The 13,884-nt window shown below is 38.9% G+C and overlaps 1 protein-coding gene across 1 annotated transcript in view; it reads left to right on the forward strand.

The window, feature by feature from the left end:
- The first annotated feature begins 421 nt into the window (after positions 1-421).
- The window catches only part of LOC140228276 (transcriptional enhancer factor TEF-1-like), a 76,089-nt gene continuing 62,626 nt past the window's right edge, over positions 422-13,884 (forward strand). The window contains exon 1 of the mRNA XM_072308501.1: positions 422-543. The gene's annotated coding sequence lies outside the window, so the exon portion shown is untranslated. The remainder of the gene's footprint in view (positions 544-13,884) is intronic.

The following is a 13,884-nucleotide window of genomic DNA, read 5'->3' on the forward strand; positions in this document are numbered from 1 at the left end:
GAGGTTTCCCATTTCCATTCGATACTCGCTTGAAATCACGCGTTCCTTCCTTTCATCACAGTTTCCATTCTTTTACCCATTTGACACTTCTATCTTCACACACACTCTCTTTCATTCTCTCTCTCTCTCTATTTGTATTTTTTGAAGACCCAGACATTTTAGAAGACAAAGACCGCAAAAAAAAAAGGATTATCCATTCGATAAGAAAAACACCATGCAGAGTGATAATAGGACACTCTCTTCAGATCAAAGCGACTTTACAAAAGGGATACAAGAGCGAGAGGGTGAGCGCTGCGCAGGTGCGGCTGATTTGCGAATCAAATTCTCCCTCCCGTGTCTGGTCCGCGTGGCCCCACCCCCTGCAGCGCTGGTCTCTCTCGACTAGCAGCTACAGCGCGCTCATACCATTCTTCATTCCTCACATACTTTCGGAACGTCTGCTGGAACGTGAAAAATCTTCACTGAAAAGCATCTTTTCAGCCAGAATTCCGTCCATTACCGTCAAGTTCCCGTGCCTTGGACTCAAACGCCTTTGCCAATAAGGTCAGTTTATTCTATTTCCAAATTTTTGACAATTAAAACATGGTTTTGGTGGACGATGTCTTTCCGAAATTCCTGCATCTTTGACATTTTTGCCATTTTTCCGACAGCTAGGACTTCCGGACGAGTCTCGAAGTTCATTTTGTTTTGGTCGACTCCTAAATTGATTTACTTCAAGCTGAGACACCTGAAATTCATGTTACAGGCTAAGATAGTATATTTTGCTCCGTATTCCAGTGTTTGTTTGAGATGTTCTGAGATGAACGCCACAATTCAGAGGCGATACTGGTCCGCTGTGCCTCCAATCCGCAGGTAAAGTATGTGCGCTTCTGTGCATAATCTAACGTTGGTCCGAACGGCCGTGTATTGTGGACACGAGCTGGCTTATTGTATACCGCGGCATACTTCGCAATCCTGCGCAGCTCTGCCCGGACCACAATAGAAAACATGCCAGCTATTTGGTAGTCTTCGAGGCAGCTAGGAGCAGCGACTTGTGCCATGCTAGAGCTGACACGACCGCTGTCTCCGAGCCAAGGACTAGTGTTTGGGAGCAGGGAGAGTTGAGGGTTTCTTCCATATATGGTGCCCGATGCATCTCGCAGAAATGCGCGGCAGACTCGGGCCTCGAGCCGTGCTGCTGGCGAGCCGATAGGCGCTGATTTTCGTTGTGTGGTGCGAGACGACAGCAGCAAGAACATCTCATTCCGCCTGCCTATCGCTCCGCGAACATTTCACCTGCAGTTTACATAGGCAGAGCGCATACCCTCATACCTATACCTGTCTTCCTATCACTCAGACCTGAAGCTAGCCGCGATGTCATGAAAATATTAACACCTGAATACGTAGACTCTGGTGAATACTCTCCATCGTTGTATTAAATGCTATCTTTCGAGTAAGAAACCCGGATTCCTAAGGCTAATGTGTTCATACTCCACTGTAGTAGCCAGTCGAGTCGGGCCTACCATAAAACGTGTATCGATTCCTTTCACATTTCATGTCATGTGTAACAACTACAAGTAGAACAGCGAACTGTACTGCACCGTACCTTGTATAACATTCGTCTTAATTTTGATATGAGCGACATAATTTTGTTTGTAGAAAAGTAGAATCAGATTTCAAGGATAAAGGCAGCATCAATATCTGAAGATGTATGGGAAAGACATGTACACGTGTATCAAGTGTATCTAGATCACCAAATGTCATCAATCTTTAGTTTTCTTTTTTGTTGCCAGACTTGAGAAATATAGGCCCTCTTTTTTTCTGGGAAAGGAAAGAAGGATATGACAAGAGCTCTGCATGTACCCCCACCATACTACCGAGTCCTAGGGTACCAAATGAGATGGGACCTAACTGCTGTTTTACATGTTTTATACCTGTGATAGTATAATATAGAAAAAAAAAATGGAAGCCTTACTGCCATTGCTGCCCTACCATGCCAGTGCCATTCACAAGGTTCCCTAGAACGAAAGGAGGTACATGTATGTGATACCTACATGCTAAAACCTCCCATATACAGCAGTTTTACCCATGTGACATGGTTTATTTTATGGTTTTATCCCTGGAAAGGGAAGTTGACTCTAGCCGAAAGTGATATTCTTATCATCATTCATAATTCAAATTAACAAACTGACAATATTGGGAAAAAACATTTTGAAGAGAAAAGTTAGAATTTTCAAATATTCAAAAACATTTTACATGATAATCAGATATAAATCAAATGCTGGCCATCGCATAAGATCACACTCTCCCCAGAGTTTGGGGGGGGGGGGGGAGCAGAAAAATGAGAAAAATAAAGAAAAATAACAAAAATAACAGAAAAAAAAACTTTCCTCTTTTCCTGTCAGAGGTATTGCCCCATACATTCTAGTCTCTAGGAATGGTGCTGTAGCTTTGCCCACGGTAGCTGCCGCAAGCCACGGTGCGTTGCAAGCTCGCTGTATGTGTAAACAACCGTTGCGTATTGTTAGGGCAGGGGAGCCCTGTGATAAGCTAGCACCATGCCTTTGTTACATGCTGCCATTTCTCTCTCTTTCTCTCCCACTCTCTACCTCTCTGTCTCCTTGTCTATAGTCGCTTGACTAACGGTTGGTCGGACTGGGGCTTTTTTGTTTGTCAAGTCTCTAAACCTGTTATTCATATTTGTTTAATCCCAGATTTGTTTGGCTTTTTTTTGAGGGGGGGGGGGGTGGGGAGTTGGTGGTGACCAGAAATGAGACTACTATCCAACCGATAAACTCACCGATTGCATTTTATCATAGTACGTTGTTCCTGAAAAAAAAATACAATAACAAAACTCGGCAATTAAAAGCCACTATTTCTTATTTTCACTTTTTTTCCAAACTGTCTTTTTTTTTTTTTTTTTGGGGGGGGGGGGGAGGGGCTTTTCAGCACTTGAGCTGGTAGCAGAACTTTTGCGAAAACAACTCATGATTCAAGGTGTCTTATGTCCCCAGAATTGCCATGCTGCCTAAAAGATGAAAAATCTTACTGTATTAAGGCATGGCAGTGTTTAATGTATAGATTTTAATTGATGAGTCTACATTGTATGATTTCCTACAGCGGCGCAAACAGAAATATTACGTGGAAACTCAACATTTGTTCCAAGGGTTATCATACCATACCATCTACCTACTTTTAAGTGCCAAGAGACAGAAAATGACAATGGGGAGACATTTTCATTTTCTGTGTCTGGGGTCGTGTAAATCCGTTTTGGTATATAATTAAGGCTGACAAACCTATTACACACGGCATCAGGAAAAATATGATGGGGCTGAATTTAAACAGACCCATTAGCCTGTTTAGACACTGATTAGATGAATGTCTGATGGTAGGGAGTGCTAAAGGGGTGATGGAAAAACTCAGTACCTGGTAACATAGAATTTATGTGACATGTTTGTCAGCATGCATTGAAATGATATTAGGCATTCTGTACAGAAGACAAAAGAGTCTGAAGCTTTTAATTCTTGCAATTATTATGCTGCACCACAAGAAGCCGATGATTGAATATGTGACTGAAGAGTACAGGCGACTCTCATTATAGTGTAACAAAGTCCTGTGGATTGGCAGTTTCCTTTTGTTATCAGAATTTTGTTATAGCTGAACAATAATGTATGTAAAGATACAAAGATGATGATTTGGGGACTTGAATGTTTCCTTTATTTTAGCAAGACTTTTAACCATGTTTGGTATGGGAACGGGAATGCACTGTATAATACAGTGTACTACATGTATGTAATCAAAAAGGTGTAAGAACATTTTGAAGTACATGTACACAGTGGAGAAATGTCTCAAGACAACAGTTTTGTGATGATGGATATCAAATGTGATATGATGAGATTATTAGTGAAAAAGAATCATGTTCATTCAGTCAGGGGATTGTTGATTTGCGTCATGTTCTTCTGTCATTTTTGTCAGTTCATAGAACATCTATTACTTATATGACTGTAAAACAATTTTCCAAGTAATTCTGTGTTCACTGTATTTGAACATTCAAGGCAATTACAGTACTACCAACCAGTAAATCTTTAATGGCACAAATAAAGTTGGCATAAATTTACCCAAAATTTAATTGCAATTGCTGTGAGCATAGGTCCATAAAAGTTGGCTTTGATGGGGCTTACATACAAGGTCTACAGACATCAATCCCAAACTTTGATAAAAGAACCCCCGAAGACTTTGCTCTTTAAATCTGATTTTATAGGCCATTTTCTCCCAATGAAATTGTTATTTATGGGAAGAAGTACATATGTAATGTTTGATTGACTTACACATATGGATGTATTGCTTTGTTTTATTTCTTTTGGTAATGCTTGCACTTATATTGTTGTGAATGTGAGGTGTCTTTAATGATAATAATGTAGAATAGGAGGGGTATATTGAGATATTTTCAGTGTAAGGGATCTTGTAAAACTACATGTTCTGTACGTGTATATTTTGGGCCATGGAATATTAGCTTTCATATCAAATTTCTGCACATAACAAATATGTATGATTGTTTATTTGCATATGGAATATATATATATATATATATACACACTTTGTACATAAGCAGCAGACACTAGTCACCAATTTTAAAAAGAGAGAAAGGCAAGAAAAGATTCTGATGGTGTGATCAAGGTCTATACCCCATGAAGTACATTTGTACAAGGTATCTCTCCCTTTGATCTGCCTACCAGCAGCACGGTATAACATGTCACCCACATCTAGACCAGAGTGTGGCGTTGTTTTCTTCAGAAGTGTTGAAACAAAATATGGTAAAAATCTGTGCTCCCTACCGCGAGTGGACAAAAGCATAAATGCCATGTCACAACTGCAGTTCAGGAATATCATGTATTCAGATGTAATATTCACTCCTAACCAGCACATATGGGTAGCCAAAGATGATGGTATGAAAATTGTTCCCAACGGTAACTCATATAGCTCTTATGACACTTATAGATTTTATTTTAGTGTCGATAAATGTGAGTACAGCACACTTAGAGTTTTTTTTTTTTTTTTTGGTCTCTTTACTCAAGGGAAAATGGCCTAAATGTAAGATGTCATGGGGCTGCATGTAAATTCTCACAGAATCTATTAAAGTGGCCTTGCAAACACAAAATATTTAAATTATATTGGATGGCTATGAATGGGATACCAGGGAATATTGCACGAGTTAGGGCCAATATTGCACAAATCGAAGATGAGTGCAATATTGGCCCTAACGAGTGCAATATTCCCTGGTATTCCATGAATCAAGGCCATCCAATATAATTATTATCATCTATACAATCAAGTAGAGCAAGCATAAACTGCACAAAATTACGCGGCTTCTACTCGTCTTTGAAGTTGACTCGGCAGTCACATCCCAGCGCTGAAAAGGGGAAGCCCCTGAAACTGCGTGTGAAACAAACACTAGTAAGATGTTTGCGCGCTTGTGAATTGTAACAAAAACGACGCGGACTAGTAGCAAGCGTTTGCGCATTCAGCAAAGCGCTCGCGCAATAGACGAGACAGAATTGAATATGGTATGATGTTGAACGGCAAGTAACAACGGTAGCCTATGGGGAATTAATACGTTGGCCTATGCGTTTCGTTCAATATGCTCTGATGTTGAACGGTAAAAATTGAGCGGACTACAATACGCGTTTTTAATGCGCCGCTAAAACGTCCTATATAGATGATCATCTATAATCTTTCGTAAAAGTTTCTATTGAGTTTACAAAGCATGGCAGAAGTTACTGATGTGAACATGAATATGTTGCAAGATTGCGAGTGACATTTTATCTTTGGTTGCTAAAATTCATATACTGCATTTACATGTACAGTATGTCATGTTACATTTTAAAACACTTGTTCAGGAATCTTCAAAAAGGTTTTGCCATACAATGGAGTGGCATCTGTTATCACATAGAGTTTGTTATCAACTCAGAACCATGTGTTTTGATGATTGAGGTGAAGAAGCAAATATATGTCTTTTCAAAGTTGTGAGTTGTATTTTTGCAAAGTTTTTCTGTGAATTTGTGTAAGTTGTTTGCTGGCTTGACACTCCCTGAGTTTTGCTGCGATGAGGGCTGAAGTGTATTGAAGTTTAAATTCACTCACTAAACTGGACTGAGGGGAATCCCAGGTGAGTTAGTCTGATGAGAAAGTGTAAAATTTGGCATACAATGTAAAGTCATGACTTAATGTATACTATAATTGTTGTACTGTATGACAAATCTGGAGGGGATGACATCAATTTACTCTTTGCATTATATTCATATTGACTGTTCAAGAACTGTTTCATGAAAATTAGGGAAACTTCACAATTTCCTTAATTTTCATCTGATTTTGATCAAACTTTCACTGACATTGTGCTCGTAAGATTTTACTCTTTCCATTTAGACTAACTTTTATTTTAGTGGATTTACCCTTTGATATAACTTCCTTAACTACTGTCTTGATATACAGAGGTACAAGTATTAAATTGCAATTCTTCCCATGATGGCTCAATTAAAAACTGTATACGCCGAATATTTTGTGAGGTTTTTATTTTCGCTAATTTCGCGAGTCAGGTGTTATTTGCGCAATTAAAGACACACGAAAGTATTGACTCTGATCCCGATGTAGATGTGACGTATGTGTGTACTCTTCTCCGTTCAGTATTGGACGCCACGATCGCAAATTTAACCACTCATGAAGTCATCGCGAATTCCTGATTCACGAAAATTTAGACTTGCGAAATACATATGCCGTATACAGTAATTGGTAGTTTTGGCGTGAATTGCTGGGCTTCTGCTAATACCAGTCAGGGAATAATTTTTCTGGTATCTCTTCGCAATTTGCTGTGCATTTTTACACAGCTGCTACACAAACTTAACTTTTGTGTACAGTTGTAGTTTTCTTCCATAGAAGTGTACAGGATATCATTTGAAATATTGTTCATCAGCTAAAGTTCCTCGTCAAAGTAGAGTTAAAAATGTATTCCCTGCCTTTGCTGATATTGAACACAATGTCGAGCTACTCCTACCTCAGAAAAATTCTTTAAGTGATTGTATACATCACCCTGTGACCTGAAAACTACATCGATACTCACTCTGTCAGAAGCCAGTCAAAGTTAGTTGTTTGTTGTCTGGTTAGGGAGGAAAAGAACTGGGGAAAAACAGAAACTAAGAGCAGCAAAAAAACAAGCAGAGATATTGTCAAAGAGAGAAAGATAATAATGACTTCTGTGCAATGTCGACTATGAGTCATCGCAAATTGCCAATGCTTCACCTGGTCCGGACTTTGCTCTCGCCTGTTGACTGTTGAAAAATGCGTGCAAACTCCAAAGTACAAAAGGCCTACATCTCAATGTTCTGTAGTCACAAGTAGTCTGCTGCCTGTAGTCTTGGCAACCAGTCCTACAATGTAGTTTTACACTAATCTGCAGAACCTTTACTATTAGTATTACAGTTTTTGAGAACATACTTTGTTTGTTTGTGTAATGGATATGAATTTTCAAGATGCACACTGTTAGTGTAAACGAAAAGTTTTACAGCTTTTGTTTCAAAAGAAATTCACAAGAAAAATTCTGGTGGCTACATGAAGAAGAAATCGCTAATTTTGATGAAGATTGTGCTGAGAGCAATACAGTCCCATTCCTGACTTCATAAATGTCATAGACCTTTTAGTATTCTTGTAAAACTTGGTGTCATTTTGATAATTTTTACTTGATAAGTATATCAGAGAAGCATTTCTTATTTATAAAGGTGTATCACTTCATATCATACAATAACACTCCTGTATGTACAGGTACACTGTAGTCATCACACATCACAGTGAGTCTTGACCCTTGGATGCATTTATACATCCTGCATTATAATACTCTGAGGCATGTGGATTGACACAGCCAATGTCAGGGCTTGGGGGAAACAAAATGAATGTTGGGCACATACACATGACAGTGGCGGATCCAGGGGGGGGGGGGGGGCGCAAGCGGCGCACGCCCCCTTTATTTTTTCGTTAAAAACAAAAGAAATAAAAAGAAAAAATGAAATGAAACCTGGAAGTGGCACCAGAAATATTAGTTGCGCCACCCTTTACAGAATTCCTGGATCTGCCCCTAGTATACATGTGTAACTACATCTTATCACATGTACGTTTACACGTATACCCTCCCACCACAATGTTTCCTTGACAGGCACAGTAGCCATGGTCACACTGGCAAAACTAAAGAAGTTCAACTTTTGAGAACACTTTGTCAAGTTTACTAGTTCATTCACACTGAGTCTAAACTTCTGGAAGTTTCAGTTCTCGATAATTTTTTGTAGTTAGGGTCACCAGTGCGTGTGTGCAACAAAGAAGAAAGTGTGCGCCATCTGACAGCTGACCAAAGAATGCAGTGGGTACTCTGGAATGGTCATGAGACAAACTTCGTAAGATTTCACCTGCGTGCACTGAGACTGCACAAACTACACGTATGAGAAGATTTGCTAAGGGCTCCTGGAAATTTCCCTAGTTTTAGTGGGACAATTCACAAGAAATTTTGTGAAAAAGTTTTCTAAAAAATTGCAGTCCCATTCAAGAACTGTAGTTTGGCTGGTGTGACCGTGGCTTATGTACAGCTGTACATGTAATTCTGTACAGCTGTATGGGAATACATGTAGTGTATGTCTGTGCACAACAATGAATAATGTTTATTTGAATTATTTTAATAGTTCATTTTTACCTTCTCTACATCTAAGTTGTGAATGACAAGGAACACTTTCGCATCTGATGTTTTGCCAGGGCTATGACCTCTCTTAGCACAGTGTACTTTTGCAGGGTTATTGTTTCACACCTGATATTACAGAAGTTTGGCTAGCACCACAATATCTCTGGGCTTGGCTGACCATGCTTTCAAATGAGGGTTAGCAAGCACCATAATTGTAATTAAACATTGAGCTATCAGGTGCGATACTTAAAAAGACAGGCAAACTTGCATGCTTTCTGTTATTCATTATCAGGACATTGTTTGCAACTGCACCTCCATTATAAATTACAGTTAAAGATTCAAGTCACAGGTGTTCTTGCACAATGGTTTTTAAGCACATTAGTGTATATAATGCAGATTAGTACACTTGATCCTGCAACAATGAAGTTACTGCATCTTATGTTTTGGGGAATTAGTGGAATCTTCACCCTTTAAAGGGAAATTCCAAAGTTACGGTCTCGATTTGATCAAAATCAGATAAAAACTCTCTGGAAGTTATAATATAAAGTTTTTGCTCATTTTGCAAGACAGTTCTTGAACAGGTAATATGCAAATGTCATCACCTCAATTTCCCAGTGATTGTAAAAAAAAAAAAAAAAAAAAAAAAAAAAAACTGATGTAAATTCAATTTTTCTTTTGCAAAAGTGTAAATCATAGTGTTAAATTATGCTGCATGGTATTAACATGAAATTAATGATCAGTCAGATTGGACATAACTGCATTCGATAGAAATATTGGATATAACATTTCAAGATTTTATGTACGAAGTGAATGGCAAGTTGTGAGGCAGTAATGGCATTCTTATCAGAATAAGGGTGCGTTTATCTGGAAATTTTCTGAGATAGAATCACAATCCTATGTCACTGTGTTTAGAAACCCCATTCAAAGGGAGATATGAAATGCGTTTGAGACCAAGATCGCCTCTCTGTGAGTAGATAAACACAATACCGTTTTGAAACGCATTTATATCTCTGAGCTTCCATAGTCGACTTCCAGTATGGTATACGTGCTGTCTACACAAAAGGGCACGCCTCAGTTGACTTCCACTCTCCGAGTCGAACAGAGTTCCGTGAGTTGAATCCCGTATTATACGATGTTTAAATAAACGTGGAACCCTGAGAATCGTGTTTCAAACCATGTTCATAAATTTTGAAATGTGATTCTCTCTCTCTAGTTATAGATACTGTAAATGCAGCGTAACTTTTAACTGAACCAGAATTCCCATTGATAGAAAACTTAATCACTTAAAAAATCTGTGTAGATGCATGCGGTAACATGAGAAAGGGAACACATAAAATTTTAAGTGGAATTGGACAGCCAGTGGAGTAACAGAATGTAAGAAATTGTGCTGTGTATTGTAGCATCCTTTCAATATACTGTAACCCTTTCAATATACTGGGCCTTTCAATATACTGTAACCCTTCTAGTCAACATGAATTTGACCTTTAATCCTGAAATGCTGTGTACATTAGAGTTAATAAGATTTCCACAAAAATAAGATGTTTCATGAATTTTGCATATCATTTAAGATTTTTACCTCGTAGAAGATTTGTTGAAATATTATGTCATTGCAAGAGAATATAGACCAACCAAAAATGATTGATATATATATCAGTAAAGTGGTATAAAAGGCAGTACATCATGGGTGAAGGTTAATACAACATCTGTCAATCGCTAGCAAAGTTATAACCACTGGAATGTTAGTCTGTCATTTGAGATGTCATTATGTGGTCATTTTGGCATAACCATCATGGTCATGTGTCATCAGCAGGCTTTGTAGAGAAATTTCTATTTGTTTTGTGCATGAAGATGCCAAAAGCAAAAACAACCAACTTTTGTTCTTCGTTCAAGTGCACACTGGATGGCATTTAGAACTACAGTGCATAAAAGTGTACCAAAGCTATGAGATGTTTTAGAAAGTGTTCTTTGTTGACCAGTATAAGGCATTCCTGCTGCTGAAAGTTGCAGAAACAACCTTGTTTCCAGGTTTCATAATTCAGCGAGGCATTATGGAGACCTTGTTCTGAAAATTTTGTCCCCTGCATGCTGGTTTCATGACAAGTCACCCTTGACCATGCAAGCCTGCAGTGCTGTTGTTAGTCACCGAATAAAGTAGCCTTTCATTATACTAGTACTATATTACTAGTGCAGAATCTTCACAGTCGATACAATCTTGAGTTGTCGGCTACGAAAATAAATGACTAGACAAGATATCTTTAACGTTTTGTGACCTCAAACCATGACATGTGATCCCTCTTTTTGGCACCAGTCCTTACAATCCAAGTGAGTGTCAAATTTTGAACCTGTGTGCAAGGCAACATGCTGAATTTTCATGATGTGTGTGCACCAATAGTGTCTATAAATTTTTAGTTTGAAGGCAGTGATTCCTGGTTTCACTCTTGTTGGTTCAGCTCCTAAAACTACAGCTCTTAGTGGGTGCGTCGTAAGCGATGAAGTGTCATCTTTCTGTGTGCTGTCCTGTACTGGGACTTGCGGCACCTGTGACTGATACTGCCCAGTGAAGTAGTTTCCGTCACCTTCCTCTTTCTTGCGCATCACAAAAGAAGCCAATCCCCTTTGAATAGCCAGTTGTTCAAAGAGACCGAGTTTCCTTGAAGTATGAAACAGCAGACAAGGAACTACCTAATACCCCTCTAACTTACAGTTGTTGCACATGTGTTCCTGTCCGTCTGTCTGTAATGGAAAAGCATTTCAGCTATCTAGACCCTCTTGTCTGTAGAATGGAAAAGTGTTTTTAACTATCTAGACCCTCCCAGATCAAGGTGAAGTCCATTCCATAAGATACTTTTATATCTGCATCATAATTTTGCGTAGCCAGAATCATCCTCTCTATCGTGGGTGGTTGTGTTTGTTGGCTGCAATGAAATTCAGGTCAAACATTCATTGTGTGTACACACGCGCTCATCGTAGGCATAAATGAAGAATAGCCAGTGAGGTTAGGTAATCGCTGAGTAAATAAAAGATTATGTCTGCAACCACATGTACTGTAATTGGTGGAAACAAGCCTTTCTTTCGTGGATGCTTTTCAGCTCGACTGGCAACCTCAGATTCTTTGTATCTCTCCCCGCCAGGTCTCTCCCTGTACTGCACAACAGGGGGGAAGTTCAGTTTGTTAGCTCCAGGGGAACTTTTTTTTTGCCATTGGACCAACTAGTGCTGCACAAGTCTCCCGGGCGTTGGGGGAAAAGGAACTCTGTCTTGGCTTTGTTTGAATTTGGGGAGACTCTTCTGACTACATCCTGGGCCCTAATCAAATTTGTAGCTGAATTATGAAGGCCACTTCAGCAGAATTGATTGTTTCCCGTTTGCCCCGATTCTTCCGATTTTCCTCCGCGCTGTGACAACTGCTGATTTTCCACGGTGTATTTTTCATCGGGAGAGAAGGGGTTAGAAGAGAAATAAGTTGTGTTGTCATTCATCTGAAATAGTACCATTATAATATTTTTAAACATTACTAGACAATCAAACACAATGTAAAAACAAACAAGAGAACTGTAGAGACAAAATATTTTTATGATACTGTCTTTTCATAAAGTGTACTAATTTCTATACATGTGCTATGTGTATTGTATGCACATTGTAGGTTGCATCACCACAAAAAATTTGAACAATGTATATGACACAGTCTGAGCATCACCAGCATCATGCAGTGCCCTAGAACTAAATCTGGGAGACTGCATTCTCTTCTTCAAGGTGGGTGAAAGGTGTATTTTCCTGGGAGGTGGCATAAGAAATGTCAGTGTCCATTATGTTTGAGTTTTGGAGCTGTGCTTAACAGTTGGTGACAAGTCCATATATTTTGTATTGTCTCCTCTTCATGCAACATGATAGTGCCTAATTTCCATGAGGGACAGTGCACATGGAGGTGTTTAGACACATGTGGCCATATATGGGAATTCACCCAGATTGCGGGAGTTTTAGGGAGGAAAACTGATACCTGAACTCTAGCGTCTTCTCCTGCAGTCGTCACCCCAGCTTCAAACTATGGAAGATCAAAAAAAGGCTTTGCTGTAGGAAAATGCCAAAGGCAGGGATTTGTAAAACATTTTCAATGCTGTGTTTGAGCAAAGTATCCATAATTTGTACTATATGTTTCAAAGTATGTCCGATGTGGTTTAATAGAGGCTGTGGTGGCAGACATGATTATTATATACAAAAATTCATGACATTACATGTTGGTAAAGCTGTTCGCTTAATTCAGGCAAGTCAACTTTTTATATCTTAAAACTTGGAGAACCTTAGAGAATTCTCATCAGGATAAATATAAACAAGTAAAGTTCAGTGAACTGACCTTTGCAAGAACTTGTTCGTGTGAAAAGCTTCCTCTTTTACAGGAGACTGACTGAATTTGCTGGATATGAGGTGAATTGGAGAAGAATTAAGCAGCATTTATAGAAGAAAAATGGAAATGGCTGATTTACTTTGGCTTTGAAGAAGGGAGTTTTCTGCACACGATTCAAAAGACAGGTGGAAAATGAAAAGATGAGGCAAAGAGTTTTAATTTTGGACAGGCTAATATCAAATACATACATACATGTACATGTATGTAGGGCAAGTGTTAGAAATTATGTCAATCATTTAGGCTCTAATGGGTACCTGGGCACTGTTTCATGAAAGTTGTCAGCCCTGACAAATTGTCAGTCTCAGACAATCACCACATTTAAAACAGTCATTGACCAGAGCTTCTCAGCCGATCGAAACAAAGGATTGTACTGAAATTGCCAGAGACTGACAGCTTTCATGAAACGGTACCTTGAATTGAAGAAATCTATTGCATTTTGTGTACTGTGTTGAGATGTGAATTGAGAAGTTATGTGGCTTTTAATGATGAATCGACATCTCCCCAAATAGAGCTGGGTTGATTGTGTATTGTCATGATATCATTGGGGGGAGGGGGGGGGGGTAGACTGATTATCTAATTCACTCAAGTTTTGTTCAAGCCTTCATAACAAAAGTTGTTCCTGACAGCGACAACCAGGAAGCTCTGCCGGTCATAGCAACATCTATACACTTGCAAACTTAATTTCAAGTATTGAATATGCATTTAAATAGTATGTACAGGTGGGTGAAATAGTTTTTTTTTTTTCTTTTTACAACTGAGGGAAAATGTCCATAAATTATAATACATCAAA

Source organism: Diadema setosum, chromosome 5 (genome assembly GCF_964275005.1).
Source record: "Diadema setosum chromosome 5, eeDiaSeto1, whole genome shotgun sequence".
Lineage (NCBI taxonomy): Eukaryota > Metazoa > Echinodermata > Echinoidea > Diadematoida > Diadematidae > Diadema > Diadema setosum.